Source organism: Rhea pennata, chromosome 2 (genome assembly GCF_028389875.1).
Source record: "Rhea pennata isolate bPtePen1 chromosome 2, bPtePen1.pri, whole genome shotgun sequence".
Classification (NCBI taxonomy): Eukaryota; Metazoa; Chordata; class Aves; order Rheiformes; family Rheidae; genus Rhea; species Rhea pennata.
This window is the reverse complement of record NC_084664.1, coordinates 32,888,668-32,907,047: the sequence shown is the minus strand read 5'-3', so window position 1 is coordinate 32,907,047 and position 18,380 is coordinate 32,888,668.

Genomic DNA, 18,380 nt, shown 5'->3' with positions numbered 1-18,380 from the left:
TCTCCCTGCTGCCAAAGCTTTGTAAAGTGATAGGATGAGTGAAAAATAAGGGGATGGGGGTATTCCCTTGCTAATTAAGTCAACTTGATGCTGTGGCTAATTCAGCCTGTTGAGAATAGGGATTTACTAACTTGAACTACTGCCTTCACTGGGCTATGCATATGAAATTTTGGGCCCAAATTTGCCAGAGAATAAGCTTAGGATAAAGTCACTTGCTTCAATAGTTTTTACCAGCAGCTTTTAGTTTTGCTCTAAAGACCAGTTTCAGGAATTGTTTAATGCCTTCTCAATAGGAAATAGTATCTTGAATGTATAGCCTTTCCCGAACACAAGAAGCTTTCTGCATATCAAGTGTTTTTGTTGGATTCTGTTGCAAATACTCACCTATAAAGTTACTGTACCATTGTTCCTTTTGCTATAGCACTGAATTATTCAATATTATCATCCACTGTCCTTCTCAAAAGATATCTTTCACTGTTAATTATTAAAAGGTATACCTCTGCATTCTTAACTAATGCTAGTATTAAGCATTTCTAAGTAAGTTCTTCCAACATAAGTAAGTATTTCTTATTAAGGGACCCTGGTGCCACAGTCGTTTTGGGGTTAGAAGTACCTATTACAGGATTAGTTCTTCATATGCAAGTATTTGTCTAACCGTATCTAATGCAAGTTGGTTTGTACCCGCCTCTGGCAGCTGCAGAATCTGTGGAGCACAATTCAACTATATAATAAAAGAATATATATTGATATTAATTATTTAATATTAGTATAAATAATCAGAAGTTTCAGTTAAGTAAAAAGTGCTATGAATATAGCTGAATGAACACAGCTGAGGTCTAGCTCTTTTTTTTCCCTCTAGTTCTGTTCACAAGTTATAGTACAAACTTTGGACAATATGATTTAGATTTAGCATAAAATTATGGCTGTTATAGCATTCAGCTGCACTAACTGCTATAATTTCTGGTAGTGGTCAGAAGTACATCTGTACTCCTATTCCAAATCAGGCTGACAGATTTTGCTTGTACCCTGGCTTTGGCTAGAACTAAATTCTCGCTCTCTCTCTCTCTCTCTCTTTTTTTTTTTTTTTTTTTTTTTTTTTTTTTGGTAAATAGATAATTTCAAAGAGTTACTTATACTCTCTTGTACTCTACACTTAGCTCTCCTGCACTTGGAGAGAAATCTTTCCTTCTCTGTAGGGAAAGCAAAGATAGTATTTATTTATTATTATTTTAAGGCTTAGCTTTTTAAACAACTGGTCCAAGTGAGGATCTTAAGCGTCTCTTTCCTCACCTTTTGTCTCTACAGGGGACAAATTCTGCAGTCCTGCCTGTTACATTAATCCAGTGTTGCCTGACATAACTGGGAACAGAATATACCTTTTCCTTTTCTTCCCTTACTTCTTCTGATGCTTGATCCCCACTTCCTCGCACGGTCTTTGTTTCCCTGCCCTTCCTTGGTGTCTTTCAAGGCAGTGCTGGCAATGGGTGAATGGTTTTCTTTTTTGAGAAACTGTGAGAGTGGGAGAGCACAGGGGCACTTGTCACGCTGTTGTTGCTGAGGCAGCAGCGAGACACACACTTACACGCAGGGTGGTGAAAATGCAGAGTTACTGGGCCACCGCACTTCTTATGATTCAGAAAAGATTCAGATGAAGCCATTTGGGTAGTTTACTACTCGTTTCCATATAAAGCTCATGTCAACTGTTGTACCTTTTGGAAGGTTTTCAGCATGGGGCCTTCTGCTACAGTACTCACATTGCAGATTCTGCTTTTCAGCAAAATTGCTTCTGTTTCCATAGGCTGTGATCCCATGTTCAGTTATGGTCCTGTTTTATTTTTTTAATTATGTGCCTGAAATTTAAGGTTCTGTATCAAGTCTGAGATACAAATTTGAAACCTGATGGCTTAGGTATATACAAATTGTCATAAAGTATATACTATTGTCTTAAAATTAGGACATTGTGACCCTTTTTCCTTGCTCAGTACTGTTACAGAGTGCCTAAAACATTTCCAGTGAAACTTTGTTTACAGAAATTGATTTTTATTGCTTTATTTTTCCCAGGTTTACAATGAGCAGTTGACAGCACTTTGGGTAATATATTTCATTCTTTGTCTTGTAAAGTAATTTTTCTTCCCTTGTTGTTTGTTTAAAGTCCCTCATGCATATCAAAATCAGGGAGGAGAAAGATAGGGTTAAAAAAAAAGCTAAGTGTTCTCAGGAGTGGGAATGCCACATGCAATCTCTATACTTTGTAATTATTATCAATTAGACTCTAATTTGAATATATCTTAAATATATAAACAAAATATTTGTGATAATAAGAAAAATACACTTAATGAGTCTAAATGATATGAACTGTGTTGCAAGACAATGAGGCTTATTAAAATTTTTGCTAATTCTATACATTTTTTAAAAGAAACTTAAAATACATCTTGTACAGTTTTCTTCTCTGGCTATATTTGTCGTGATATTTCTGTTTTTTAAAGTCATGCTTCAGTATTTTTGCTTGTTTTAAGGCACTATAGGAAAACTGCAAATGAGACTGTTAAAATCAGTGATGTGGTGCTTGAGGCTATAATGATGCAAAGAGAATTTCTCATTTTCCTTTTATATATGTAAAAACATCCCATAAGATTGTTTGTAAAGCTTACTACATTGGCACTAAAAAAACAGCCAAGCATCTGTCTAAATTATATTCAAAGCACTTTTTATATTCAGCTGACATTTTTAATGTTTATGTGTATAGTATATAGTGAATATTCATAAACGGACAGTTTTTCAATTAGTTTGGAGTAATGTAAGGGCTTATCCTACCTTGGCGGTTGGCCGGTAAAGCATGTTCCTGCCTGTGCAGTGAGTGTGCCTGAAGTTTGCTGGTAACTGTGAGATCCTTATAACAGCTGACGGTCAACAACATCTGTGAAGTAAAATGATGTTTATAGTCTATATAGAGACCTATAAAAATGATAACAATAATCTATAACTGATAATCTATAAAAATTATGTTTATGGTCAACTATGCCAATCCATGCAAAGCAGAGGTTCCTATGTCCAGCCATTTCACGTAGCACTGTGAAGGGGAATGAAGGGGAATCTGAGTCATCGTGGTCACCTGAGCCACTTAGTCAGCTTAGTTACCAGGAAAGCAGCAGGTAGAATATATGAAGTCAATAAAACATATACTAAAAGTGTTATCTGGAGTAACAGTCAGGACTCATTTTTAACAAGAACTAAATGCAGTGCGAATGTCCTGTGGACATACTCCGGTTATTCACTGGATTGTTTTGTAATGGATTCCTTGTGTCAGGGTAAGTATTTGTGTGCAGTCATAAATTTCTCTCGGCTTCCTGGAACAAAGTCAATTTACCAGCACTACTATTAAGCTTGTGCCAGAAGGCACCCCCACTCTTGAAAAAGCTCTTTCTGGCAGCAGGCACCAGACGGTCAGAAATAGCATAGGACAGTGTATTTATTGCATGGATCTTTGCCATTTTATGTGTGCCAGATGTAGAAACACAAGGTGGTGAGATGGTGTCTTGTGTTGAAGAACATGAGAACCTAGATTCAAGGAAGTGACGATTCTAGCATGAAGAATAAACTCGCCTGTGTTGTTCCTAGCATAGAACACGTACAAAAACTACTTTGTTGCTGTTGATAATTTTTTTAATGTGAAATGGAGCATTGTAGATTAAGAGAAGGAAATTAGGGCAGGAAAATATGCTGTTTAAGTACAGTGGCCAGAGCAATGCACTACTAGGTCAGAAATTAGTTCCTCCAAAGGCACAAAGATGTAGCAACTGTTCGGTTTAATAATTCTGACAAGTGGCTACAAATGATTACTGGTGAAATAACAGTGTATTCCAACTTTGCTCTTGGAAAGACAGGTGCTGCAGGTATTTGAAAAACTTTCTGACTGGAATCAAAAAGGCATAAACTTGAATTAAACCTGGAAAATTAAATCACTATTAGGAAGCTACCTGGAATGGAGGCTCTTTTCAAGCAAAAATAGCTGCAGGCAAGTATGAAGCCGTTGTTCCAAACTGAGCCATTGGATGTCTGGGCTAGCTTTTTAAGCCATGAATTAGAAATTCCTACCTCATCTACCATGCGATGGATGAAAACAGCATTTGAGGGCAACAATAGCATGTCTACTTGTTAATTCTGATAATACTCATTTTTTTTGAACCGTACCATGCGTACTGCTTGCCAGACAAAAAATAGACTGTTTGTCTGCTGTTATGTTTATTGACAGATTAAGGGGAAAAATAAGTAAAGAACTGAAATAGCATTAGGACACTGACTTTAAAGGGAAATTTTCTAGTATTTCACAGGTCAGCCTTATAAAAAAGTAAAAGAAGAAGATAGATTTTATTTTATAGGTTCAGAAGCAAGCTCTTGCATTTCTCTGAAGCTGTTATCTAATTGTAAGAATTGCCTGTAGATACATCTAAAATCCACTTTAAATTAAGCAGAGAGGGGATTAGGATAAGGAGAGTTCATTTCACCCAACATATTAAGAAGCAAACAACCAGAGGCTGAAAATAACACTACCAAATGATACTTTAAATAGTAGCACATCAAAGGGCTTGACCTGAAGTCCATTTCTTCTGTTTGTGTAGGCCAGGATTTGGGGATGTCCTGGAATGGACTGATTTTAGTTAGCCTGGGAGAGAAGAACGCAAGATTCAAGACCCAAACAGCAAAAGTGGTTTTTAGTACTTTCTGCAGCCAAATCCAAACCTTTTCTGTTGTTAAAGGTAAGGCATTTGCACGTCTCTCTCGAGAGGCAGCTGCAGGGGTTACCTACCAGAAACAGTGTTTTTCATGCTCCCTTCTAGTGAAAAGTAGGTGGATCATTTGTATCAGTGTAATGTGTTAGCATCTGAGCTGCTATCACCTTTTCACTTGTTTTGCTTTGTTTCTTTTTTTTTAACCTATCAAGTGACGTCTACCTCTAGTGCTGTAAGAAGGAAAAGAATTAAGTGACTGAAGCACAACCAAGTAACCTGCATCTGATCACATTTGCAAAAAGGTGAAAAATATAAGCTGTACTCAGTGGGTCCCTGCCTAGCGGCCCATGTGTCTTTTGGGCATCGCTTCCAACAATTTTACTACTCACAAATCTCATTTGGACTTCCTGAGAGACTTGTGAGTAAATTTTCTATTTACTTTGAATATACAGTGTTGCATAGCTATGTACACAACTGATGTATGTACTGCTTTTCTGGTAGACAGCCTTATGCCGATATTATATTTATTTTCATCTCTGTTTTATGAAATCCACAGAGCCAAAATTTCAACTGAGGAAGAATGTATGATATATGATGCATTGTACAGATAATACATTATAATGGATTCTTGCTAGTATCCTTCTTTCTGTATAAAAATATAAAAAATATAAATAAAATATATATATATTATATTATCTATTATATAAATAATATATAAAAGACAATATAATATATAAATTAAGAAACAGTGGTGCTCTAGCCATGATGTTCAGAAAAAATAAGCTTTGTAAATGGAAGTGGAGTCTGTTATTAGAGCAACTGCTAGAGCTGCAAAATTTTATGACACATTCCCTTCTTCAGGTCTGAAATAAAATCAGCAAATTTCAAAATTAAATATGAATTATGACTCTGAGATTAACAGGACATAATAATGTCGTGTGCACTAGCAGAAGGATGTAAGCAGTGGAAGAGTAAATAGTCTTCAAATTAACTGCAGTTCTCACTGGTTTATCTTCTGTCTGCTGCAGATTCTCATTACTATCAAATCTCAAAGGTTTCCTGTTTGTCATGGTCAGGTGGAGATCATCCCCTGGCTCTGGGTCAAAGGGAGGATGGGTACCATCTGTGAAACACCTTCCCAGGTGATCCCCTGAGAGAGTGTCAAGAAAGCCTCACCTCCCAGACTTCTTTTCTCCAGATTAAATAGGTGTAATTCCCTTTGCCTATCCTCACACATTACACATTTCAGCCCTTTAGCCATCCTAGTGGTCATCCCCTGGACTCTTTCCAATTTGTCAATAACTTTCTTGAACTGAGGAGCCAAAACCAAAAATTGATATTCCAAATGTGGCCTCATAAATATTGAATAAAGGAGAATTGTCAATCACTCCTCTCACCCCGATGGCTCTGTTTTCACTAATTCAGCCCAGTATGTGGTTGGCCTATTTTACCACACGGGTGCACTGCTGACTCATGTTCAACTTTTCCACAGGTCCTCCAGGTGGCTTTCTGCAGAGTTGCTCCCCAGTCTGTCATTTCCTAGCCTGTAGCAACGCAGAGATTTATGCTGTTCAGGGTGCTGGACTCTTCATTTGTCTTTGTTGAACTTTATGAGTCTCCTGTTGGCTCACTCTTCCAGTTTACTGAAGTCCCTCTGAATGGGAGCCCTGTCCTCCAGCAAAGGCAATTGCTTCCCAAATACGGTATCAGCTCTAAACCTGATGAGGTTGTTCACCACCTCCTTTTCCAGGTAATTGATAAAGATGTTATACAGCATCAGACAGTACTGAGCCCTGAAGAACTGGCTGCCGGTTAAACTTCAAACTGTTGACTGTTCAAACTGTTTAGCCTTTCAGACCAACGGTCCAGGCAATTTTTCATCCAGTTTGTAGTCCAAATCTTTTCAGTCTGGCTACAAGGTTGCTATGGGAGATTGTGTCGAAAGTTGTGGTAGGATCCCAGTAAGTGACATCCACAGTTCTGTGCAGGCCTAGGCATTTTATCAAAGAAGGTTATCAAGGCAGTCAAGCACTATTTGGTCATGATAAAGCTATGCTGGCTCTCCCCAGACTCTGTCTTGTTTTCCGTGTGTTTGAAAGCAACTTCCATGAAGACATACTTCACCATTTTTCCAAGAACTGAGGTCTGTGTTTTCCTGATCCTTCTTTTTCCCTTTGAAGATGGGCTTTCTTCAAGGCATTGAAAGCTTTCTCTGATCAATACAGCCTTTCAGAGATAATAGAAAGCAGCCTTGCACTGGCAGTATCCAGCTTTCTTGACACACTTAGATATAAGCACACTTGGTCCCATTGACTCGTGTATGTTATTTGAGTAGCTCCAACCTGATTGTCTTCTATTGTCAGTATTACTTCTTTTCCCAAAACTTGGTTTTAAGAAACAGAGACCTGCGAGACATGAGAACAGACCTTCTCAGTACAGTCCAAGGTAAAGAAAGCAGGTCCTTCATTACTAGGTCAGCTGCCCCATTCAACAGCAGGTCCACATTTTCCATGGTCTTCCTTTGCTGCTGACATACCTGTAAAAGTTCATGTTACCTATCACATTGATGACCAGTTTTAACATTGGTTTTAGTTTTGCCCTCTATATGCCATCCTTGCATGACCAGATGAGTCATCTGTAACTAATTCATTATCCATTCTTACTTAGGAGGTATAATCTGCTTCCTCGCAATGCTTCAATGCTTCCAGCTGACAAATTACTCAAAACACCCATGGTGAAGTCCTATTCTGTGTTTTGTTCTTGTGGCAAGAGACCATAGCTATGATTTTTAGTCTTTTAAATGTCAGCAGTATGATGGGGAATGTGTTGTAGCCTAGTATGTAAGAGGATGTGGGAAGTCTGTATAGTTAGTTCAGCAAGATAATCTGGTGACCGCATGGCTTGATTCAAAGATGATCCCTTCCAGGCCTTGCTTTTCACTTACTATATCAAGCCAGTACAGTTAGAGATTATCTTTCCTCACAATCCAAAAATTACATGCTGCTGTGTTGCAAAACTGTATTAAATTGTGGCACCAGCCCCAGCTAGGCCCAATCAGTCCCAGCTAGGCCAGTTCCACAAACTAGATGTAGCTCAAAAAGAGGATGAATGGTTTGTCTAAGAAAGGTTCATGTTTGTTTTTTTTTTAAAAAAAAAAAAGAGAGAGAATAAAAGAAAAAAAAGAATGCAGTTGCACTTTAGCTTTACCTCATTCTTTTAATTGTTCTGTGTCATACTTCAGATAAGCAAGCTAATTCTAAAACACACCCAACTGATATTTTTTCTTGAGGGCATGAGTTGCAAACTGATGCTATATTTTTCCCCATCAGTATGGCACTAGCTTAATGCTAATCAGCAAATAACTTTTTTAATCAAGACCTGACTTAAGCTGTGGTGTAAGTGAAAGTCAGCTCTGTTATCCCTTCACAGAGTGGGTGCAACAAGAGTATAGATGGGGTTCTGAGCAGAACTTGGTCTTCAGGGGAAAAAACACATTATCTTATCATAAAAAGCTCAGAAATACTAGAAAAGAGCAAAGCAGATACAGTATGCAGAAAGACCTGTTCACCAGCTCTTTCTGCATCATTCATTCAGGCGCTAGGGGAGTCCTTTTTCTGCCCGTATCATGTGCTGATATTTCCTTTGACTTCCTGCTTTACTTCTAAGAGAATAAAAAGGTTTGGTCCAAATCAACAGTTACCAGAGGAAAGGAAGTCAAAGGGAGAAGAGAAAGACAGAATGCCAAATTTTAGTGTATTTGTTGTTTCTTTCTACATTTTCTATAATTCATGGGCAATATGTTCACCGTGCTCCAATAGTATGGCTTATTTGTAGCAAAGTTAGTTGCTGCAGTCCTGTGATGATGTGCAAATCACAGCAGAAACAGAAAAAGAACATTGTGAACAAAATCTTTGAAAATAAGAGCATAAAATGGCTAAGAATGCAGAAAGCAAATTAAAAGAACCCCATTTCCTTTTTAATACTGTTAGCTTAAGCTAGTTCCAGAACCAGTTTAAAGACCTGACATATATTTTGAAGCAAGTGGTTCAGTAATAATGCTCTGTGCCCCAGCAATTTATCCTTCTTTAAAATATCTCCTTATTAGAACAACCTAGCTTCTTTTCTTGCAATGAAGTGACCTATATAGTCATGAGCTGATGTGAATCTGAATGATGTGTGTGCGGTACTATTAAGGAGCGTATGGCTATGGCTGGGTTTCCTCTAGTTAGAGAAACAGTCTGCCAATGCCAGCCAGTCCTTCTGCTTATTCACCATCATCATCTATACATAAGCTGGGGACAACCTGGAAAGCAATTTTGTCATTTGGTCTTTTCCCTTGAAAGCACTGAATAAGTATCTAACCCTCACATAAAAATGTAAAGTAATGTGAAGGTTCTGGAATATGTTTATTAATGTAGCTCTTAATTTTCCAGAGGTCTTTTTGCAAGCTGCCCAGCAGAACAGGGTTTGCCTAACTCCAAGGACCCAAGTCATTGGCTACTCTTCTGGCTCCCTGGTCCCACCACCTCATTTGCTCAAGCACTCATCAGGTCCTGCTGCCAGCTGCCAGGGTGTCCTGAAATGAGCAGCTAAGAGCAGGAGCTGGAGCGGAGAAAGCAGCAGAACTTGCCCCTTTCTGAAGTGCAGATCTGTTAGATTGCCTCAGCCACCTCATGTCACCTCCTGCCAAAGGGCTAGGTGGGATGGAGAAGGGGCTGATGGAGCTGTCTTGCTGCAAAAGAAAATCTTGCCACTGGAAACACGCAGAACCAAATCCGTCTACAATGGGCAAGATTGTCTGAACAGACTCAGTATGGAAGTAATTTCCTGGTGTGTGGCAGCTGCGGATGTAGCAGTGGTCCTGCCTGAATAAGGACCCCTGCCAAACTGCTGGCACTGCCAGGATAGTCACTGGCTACTCTGCCTATGTCTATCACTGTGGATTGCAGGGTGCATTTACTGCCATGATTGAGTGTGGTAGGAGAAACAATCTGTACAAGGGAGGTCACTGGCTTTGTCCCTTCATGTGCCCAGAAGGGCAAAAACACAATCCCCAGACATCTAATTTCTCTCAGTCTACCTGAGGCAGAAGAGACATAGCTCCTACATCATGTAGCTTGGCATAAAGACTGACTAGGGAAGATGCTGACAGTCAGATACAGATATTTGCAATAAGTAACTGTTCCCTTAAGCACACAAGAATTTTCTGTTGATTAAACTGGCTTGTTACAATTTTCCTTAAAGAAAGACAAAGATGGTAGAACATGACTTATCTTTCACCAAACAAAGTTTCTCTCAGAGACCCTCTGCCTCTTTCTGCTGCCTGGCTTGCCAGCTGGCATGACCTCTCATTCCCACATTAGGGCTCACCCCTTCTGAGCTGCAGTTTCCCGTGTAGCTAGTCAATGCTAGTCAACACAGCCATCAGTCAAAAGTGGTTTGGTTTGAACCATCCAGGTGTTAATTCCTGTTTGTTCATCTGCTTTCTATGCAGTTTACACAGTCACAAGGAAGGGGGTCCCCTTAGTGTGGGCCTTCATTTAATTATGTACTCTCACATTTGTCAGGAACTCAAGAGAGGGAGTAATAGAAACAAGCAGAAAGGGATGAAGGAAGGACATACAGAGGGTTTTGTGCCATTGTCTTCTCTTCTCTTCTCTTCTCTTCTCTTCTCTTCTCTTCTCTTCTCTTCTCTTCTCTTCTCTTTTTTTCTTTTCTTTTCTTTTCTTTTTTTAGGAATATGAATAGGTGAAGAATCCCTACATGAGGAAAAAAACCCCAGTGACTGTGTTTTACAGAAACTACTCTGAATTCCAAACAAAGCTAAATATAAATCTAAATTTGAGAGCATTTTAAGCAATGGATGGATTTTCAAGTTAAAAATAATTAGCTTACTTCTCAGTCTGAGCTAGAAAGCATTTTTTGGTGTTGTCTTTCATTTTCTTTCCGCTTTCTGTGGACAAGGGAGAGATGTCAGCTCTAGGAGCTGCCAGCCTGTCACCACAGGAGCAGCTCTTCCTCTAGGAGTGTATCAGAGCTTGTGGACAGGGAACAAATCCCTTGGAGCAGCCTGAGCTGCTTGCCTTGTTGGTGCCACTCAGAGAGACACAACTGCTGACAAAGTTGTAGTAACTATATGCTGCCAAAAAAACAAAGCCCTTCAGCAGTAGCAAGCCATTTTAAATACCAACCTATCTTTTAAAGGAACCCATCTTAAATGAATGATATACTTAAAAGAAATCACTCTTTAAGCCTACTTTCCCAGGGAAATATTTCTTCATATGATTTAGAGAAAGCAAGCAGTCAGTGGTATTTGGAGCATACAGCTTTGGAGCACCGATCACCTGTGAGTGCACTGCAGTACTTCTTCACAGAGACATTGGGTGTTCAGTGCAATCCCTGATGTAAGTAAGTGATAATAGCTATTACCACTGTTACAAGCCATAGTATGATAGAAGCAGATGACTAACAAAAGCCAGGTAGACCTTATGGCCCTCTCCCTATCAACAGTAAGTCAGTTTTTGTTTCCAATCTTAATTCTGTCTATTGGTGCTAAGTTTGCCTCTGTGGTAGCTACCATGAGTGGACATCATGTCTCCTTCATCTAGTTCTTATTGTTACATCTGTGTTAGGGCTGAAACCAAGCCATCTCATCCCCAGAAGTCTCCTATATCAAAATTCATGCAGTATTTCCAAGTATCTTGATGTCTGCCCTGAGTGTCGTCATCACCTTTGAACCAAAGAACGGGAAGGTCATAGGTCTGAGAGAATGAGATAGAAGATCCCTCAGAAGTACAGCTTTATTCCAAACACTGTGTAAATCCTTAAAAGTGCTGAAGCTGCCAAGCCAGTTCTTCTATAAAAAATCTATGCTTGCTTTATTTGCCATAGTGGTGTGGAAGGCACATGCTTTGTAGTAACCAAATGGTGTAGACACCTCCACATTTGCAGAGCATGTTTATCTGACAGTTTTTAGTTGATAATGTGTGAGGTTTTTTCACAGTGCTTTATCAGATCTACATAATTTTATTTTACTGAGCTGGGTCATTCTGTTTGTTATTTTGCTTCTTGAGAAGGATGTATTTCTTCTCGTTACTGGCTAGCACAGCCATAGTGATAGCTGGTGGGAGGTAGGTCAGGATTACAATAACAGGTTTAATATTCTCTCCAAACCTGGAAGGAGCTTCTGCTTCTGATGCTTGCATCTTGGGGGGAATATCTGGTTTTGCAACATTTCCATTTTATGGGATGGAATAAGAACCTTTGGGAATTTCAGAATATCTCTGGATTTCTATCATTTTAAGTGACATCTTGTGAGAACAGCTAGCATGATTTCCTCATGGAAACAAGATTTCAACTTATATGTCATCTAGGCAGCATGGTTCAGACCCTCCCACTGTTGCAGCATTTCAGCTGGAAGGTTGTTTTTCTACACTCTCTCTCATTTATGTTTAGAGAACACAATGCTTTTATGCGTTTCCTGTAATTTACTTCTAGGTTCCTATCTATATTATTTAAGCTATCTCTAGTGGATTCATTCACAGATATGCAGAGAACTTGTACTTTATTTTCCTGTCTGAGGATTAGTATTCCCAAGAAGACCACATTTTCCCTCAGTGCCTTTAACATGTTAAGAGTTTCCTGGGCTGCTTTGCAACATCAGCATCACCATATGTCTCTCTTCAGTGTCATCCGTATCTACTTACAGCTTTTCCCCAGACCCTATGGAAATCATTTGGAGTTTAGGATCGTGAGAACCAGTTGTTTTAGCACTTCTTCAGTAGATATATTCATATAACTTTGATTTATCTATGCTGAATTTTCTTTCCTACATCTGATTCTTGCATTTCATCTGTCCTATTCAAGTTTAGTAATTTTTAGAGGCGTGTTTGTACACAGGCAGGGCATACATGAATGGCTGTTTGCTTTTTCTGTCCTTGAAGGGACAGTCATGTTATTTAAGTTTAAATAAGAAGTCATCCAGATATATGTTTGCATCATTCAAGCTGCATTTGGACCTCAAAATCGTTCAGTTGAGGGAGCACCATCAGCTGGTGTTCTAGAGAGGTTTCAAAAAAAAAAAAAAAAAAAAAAATCAGATACTGTAACAGCCATTACATTGTAACATAAATATTGTAACATATATGCAACAAATCACTAAACTCCAACTAGTTGTTACAAAATAATAAAAACCACCCACTCAAACAAAACTAAGAAAACATGTAAAGGAAACCAGGAAATTGAATATGCACAAAACACAGCTGAAAGCTGAAAGAAAAGGAAAGCAAAGGAGATAGAGCAGCCCTCCGCTCCCTGTAGCAGTGATCTGTGGCGTGACTGTAAGGGCAGGCAGCACATGAGAGAGCAGCGTGGAAGTGTGATTTGGTGAAGAGGTGACAGCATTTGACCGTGATTTATGCAGTTATTTCAAATTACCTCTCCTTCCTGTTGTTTGTCTTCTCCCATTAGTGGTACAGGATTTTCTCGCCTCACAGTTTTCCCTGGTGCTGATTTTTCTCCTGATGACTTGCTGCCCCATTAGGGATCCCCAGAGACTGCAGCCCTACCAGGCAGACTGCCACGATTATTTCTGAGTTTGACGCAGATTTCCTTGAGCAACAGAGCAAGCGTGCCGAGAAAGACAGTTCCTGTGCTCTGCTTGCCCTGGTCCCTGCTAGGATTCTGCAGAGCTGAGGGGACACCAAGGGAGCCTGGTGCAACGCCCCATTGCCAGCTAGGCTGGGGCTGGTCCTTGCACCAGCCGTGTGGGCAGCAGCACTGGCAGGAGCACAAAGAGACGTTCCACCATGAGGGTGCTGGAACCTGGGAGTAAGGAAGTTGTCCAGCTCCACCCGCTCCTCCATTCCCTGAACAGATCCAGAATTTGGGCTATGGGTGACAAAATGCTCCAAAGCCTTTCTGGATACCTGGGCCAGTCTATGAGGGAGAGTAAGGTGAGTTACATAGTAAGTGAGAAAGGATCTCTGTGGGAGCTGAAGGTATTTCCATGTTGGATTAGTTGAATTATAGTTCTTTTGTGAGGGGAGGAAGAATTCAGGACATTCACAGCTGGGTACAGGATGAGATGCTTTTTGATTTGAAACCAGACTTAATGGTTCCTTTCCAAAATAGCTTTCTAAGTTCAGAGGTTGCTGGATTCACCAGTGTCTGAAGCTCAAAGCCAAATGCAGAAGATATGAAATCTTGGTGATAGCAAGAAGTGTAACTCTTCTTCTGTCAACCCCAGAATCCCGCTGTCTCAATAAAATCGCAGAAAAAATGTTTTCACATTCCAAAGGTGGGAAAAATTCAATTCTACAGGTCTGTCTCACTGCTCGCCTCTCACGACACAAGAGAAATTTGCAGTTGTGCAAATATAGTCCCATGTTCATGCTCTTTTAGAAGATATCTTGGTGTTGGCAGTCCCGCAACGGCTTGGATTAAAAAGCTAACAGACTCCCATGTTTGTCCATGGGAAGGGACAGTCTTGCCGCTGGGATCCTAGTCACAAGGCAGACTTCATTTTGTGCCAGTTGGTGCAGTGTTGTCTGCAACTCTTGGGCAAAGGTAGAGAAGTTTGAATCTCATAACCTCATATTTGAACTTCCTTAGGTTTTCAGCTTAATAAGAGAAAGATATTTTTGGGTATCTTTTAACCCTTCATGCCCTTCATATTCCACTGGCTGTGAATTATCTGCCTTTCTCCATAGAGATAGCCCCCTTATAATTTCCTTCTGCCTGCCTAGTCCCTCTACAATACCCTTCTGTTTCACAGGTACCATCTGTGTTTTCTTTCAGGTGATCTTATTGATACAAATCTAAGTTTTAGAGCAGTTGTTCTCAATTTGTGTATATTTTGTAAGGCTGTTGCTTTTGTTTTTGACCTGGAGAAGAACTAATGAACTTGAAAGCTTATTGGTTTTTCCCAGTTCAACTGATTGGGCTAATAATAGATGTCTGCATGCAAACGTTGTTTTGGTAATATCCCTGGATACATCAACAGTGCTGGTTTTCTACTTCTTCTGGCTGCCTGCATTATGCAAATATAATACATCCCAGAAACAAATAGTAATGATATAGAGAGGATTATATTGATTGGTCATGGCTGTTCATAAACTTCATTAGGGAAAAAGTAAGCAGAAAAATCTCTTGCGCCACAGATGTGTTGGGAGAGACTCAAAATGAAGCTGCCATGGTACAGTCACTTGCTCATTCTGGGTTGAATCTGCTTTTTTTTTTTTTTTTTTTTTTTTCTTTTCTTTTCTTTTCTTTTCTTTTCTTTTTTTTTTGTCTCCATGTGATCATAAATCAGAGAAATTTGGTGTTCACAGGTACGTTTCTCTCAGTGAGCCTCAGTTTGCAAAGTGCATTTGCAGTCCTGTAGGGTGAAAGGTGCTGGAGAAATGGGAGCCAGAACAGTACAGAAACAGGCACTCAGGTCTTGTAAGTGCTAGTGATGAGGATAGACTTCACTGGCAATCATTGATGTTGAAGTGTTAAATGAGCTACTTGGACTGAAGGAATCAAGTTGTTGGCAGCCAGGAGCTGTGGGAGTGACAGATCCAAGTAGCAAATGTCGCCTCTCCGTGTAAAGCCACGTCATGTGAGATGTCCCAGCCCAAGCCTCTGTGTTGCTGCTGACTGGGAGATGATGGTAGATACTGGGATACATAGTCCACAACGCCTCTGCTGTGGCAGTGGGCACGTCACGCATGTCTGGCAAACACAGCCCTCCCTATGGGCCTGCTCTGTGATTGCTGAGTGACAGCTGAGACTGAGAAATGCATTTTGCTTTTAACCGTGCAGTTTAACATCGCTGGGCAGAGAGACGCGGGCACATACTGTAAACGCCCTGTTGTTTGGATCACCCCGCCGTGACTCCCTGTGATGAGATGGAGGTTTACCCAGAGGACAGCACAGTGCCAATGTGCAGTCCAGAAACAACTGTCAGATACACGTACGCTGGGCAAAACCAGTGTTAAGTGTGAGAACTCTTTAGGAGAGTTATTTAGCGGTAATTACCCTCAGAAATAAAACGCCTGTCGCAGAGCATAGCATGAGCCCATGCATCGGCACAGCCCACCCTGCAAGCACCCACCACGTGCCTCCAGCGCTGGCGTGGCACGAGAAGTGCTCAGTGCCCGTGGGCCTGCCCCTGGGTCGTGCTCGCAGGTGCACGCTTTTTCTCAGCCTAGGCCCCTCACCGCGGCTTCCTCAGAGCGGCATTTTGGGCCCCCGGAAGGGCTTCCCACACGTTCGGCGCTTGCTCGCCAGCACAGGCAGTCCTGGCCCATGCCGGTCGCTGGGCCAGGGAGGCCCCAGAGCGTTTGAAGTGGATGAGGGAGGTGCGCGATGCTGCTGGCTTCCCGCACAGAAAAGGCCACGAGCTGTTTCTCTTGCAGCTCCCGGTCCCACAAGTCACAGCAGTTGATTCCCCAGAGCCCTACCTCCGTGGGGCCTAGGAATTGGATTATCATAGGGAAAAAATAATGAGCAGGTCATCCAAGACCTCAGCTCGACAGCCCTGGGCACGGGGGGCCGGGTTAGGGTTACGCGCACAGCGTGGGAGCATTGCCTGCCTAGTCTAATCTGCAGGTATTGGCATAACTGATTGCTCTTCCTCTCCTCAGGTTTGTTTCCACCACCATGTGGCTGCAGAGGCCCTTCTCTCTGGCAAGAGGTAGCAAGAGGTAACTCTCAAGTAGCACAGCCTGGAACAAACGCCTGGCCGAAACATAGAAGATGACACTGAAAATTTTCCTTTTGGTTTCCATGTTATCCCTGGGATATTTGCTGAAAAATTGAAAGATGTGGCTTTTCTGGAAAAACACAGTTATGTAATCTCTCCTTGTTTTGTTCCTTACAAAAATAAACAGTGCAGCTCAATCAGATTTGAATAATTGGCTGCAATTACCTTGTGTAATATTACTTGTGATACATTTTGGGGAAGGACTGTTTTGGCTTAGTCAACCCATAAGCCTTATCTTAAATATTGAAAAGCTCCATTTTTTAAATATAAATGTGATTTTAAAGGTAATTATTCTTGTCCATGAACATGACAGCAATTTAAAGCAAATTCTTTAAGATGTCAGAGAACTATTGCAGTTATCAGATAATTTATTAGTACCTCAATAAAAGCATGCTCAGAGAATGAGGAGTTTTGTTCTTTTTGACTTGCAGTTCAAACCTAGCAAGGCTGAATCATAATGTTTCCTAAATCTACCACACTGGTAGGGCTGAATCTGGTACTTCAGAAAGTTCACATTTTGAGGAAGGTGTTCAACCAGAGTTCAGCAAACCCTCAGCCTTTCCAACACTGTAAGTAAGAGATAGTTTTCCATTGCTTAGGTGCACAAGATGTCTTGGAATAAAATTGTACCTCTCAAACATTAAGCTTGCTTCAGGAGGCTGATGCAGTACCTCAATTTGGCAGCGCCTTGCACAGGCACCGCAGTCCGGGCGCTGCAGCGCCGGGCTGGGAGCCAGCGCCCGGCAGGAGCAGACCCCCGAGGGCTGTGCTGGGGCCGTGAGCCTGCGCTGAGCAGCAATGCGGGGGAAGAGCCTCCCGGGCTCTCCCGGTCCTCCGCAGCAGCTGGAACGTGGGGCAGGCTGGAAACTTTTGCAGTGCTTTCAAATGGGAGGAAGATGCTTACAAATTGCAGAAAGCAGCTCCTTATTGCTTGAATCTCAAGCAATGATTCAAGAAGCAACAGGGCTTTGGTGTTTTAAGCAAAAAAAATCTTGGAACTCGTGGCTTTAGTGAAAATGGTGAAAATCACAAGAGTTGGCTAACAGGAAGGCAGGGAAAGTGAGACCAGCTGAATAACGAGGAAGCTATTTATGACCCAACCTCACTCACTATTGCCAAGGACTGTGTTTTTTTCCTTTAAAAAAAAAAAAAAAAAAAAAAAAAAAAAAAAAAAAAAAAGCTCTAGTAAGCACTGATGGGGTAGTGCTGAGAACTTGGAGGGATTATGTTTTAGCATTTTTTAGTATATTTTAAGCTTTTAATGTTACATCACAGGTTGTATTTGCACTTCAGCTTGCTAGCTGTCAAGAGTTGGAAAATGATAATGAAAGTTTCTAACATGTCTCTGTTCATGTGCCTGGCTCTCCGTTTATAGGCCAAACGATTGGCATGAAATGTTTGGTGCTTGAAAGTCTTCCCAGGATCATGGTCAGGTGATTCAGGAGAGAACCCACTACCTCGTATCTTTTAATCAAGAACAGGAATCTTCCTCAAGCTTACGACAGAAGTAATAGAGTAGAAAATTCTCTTGCACATATGTGTCTCTATACAGCACATAGCACAAATTGTTCCTGGGCCATAACTCGGGTTCTAAGGCATTATTATATTACTCATACAGTTATTAATAAATAACATATCCTGGATTATACTTGAAGTCAGAGTTGATCTTTTAAGAGATCTTTAGTAGCCCTCAAATCTTTTAATTCAAACAGTTGCTGAACTAAAATAATGTATAGCTCCAACAATAACTTAGGAGAAAGGAAACCAAAAGCAATTTTAATAACTAGACAATCAAATGTGGAAGTCTTCATAAAGTAAGAAACGTCCAGCCATTTCTTACAGAATATCAAGGAAGAAGGCTGAACCATTTGTCAGTCTTCTCCGTTAACAGTAAAGAGTGG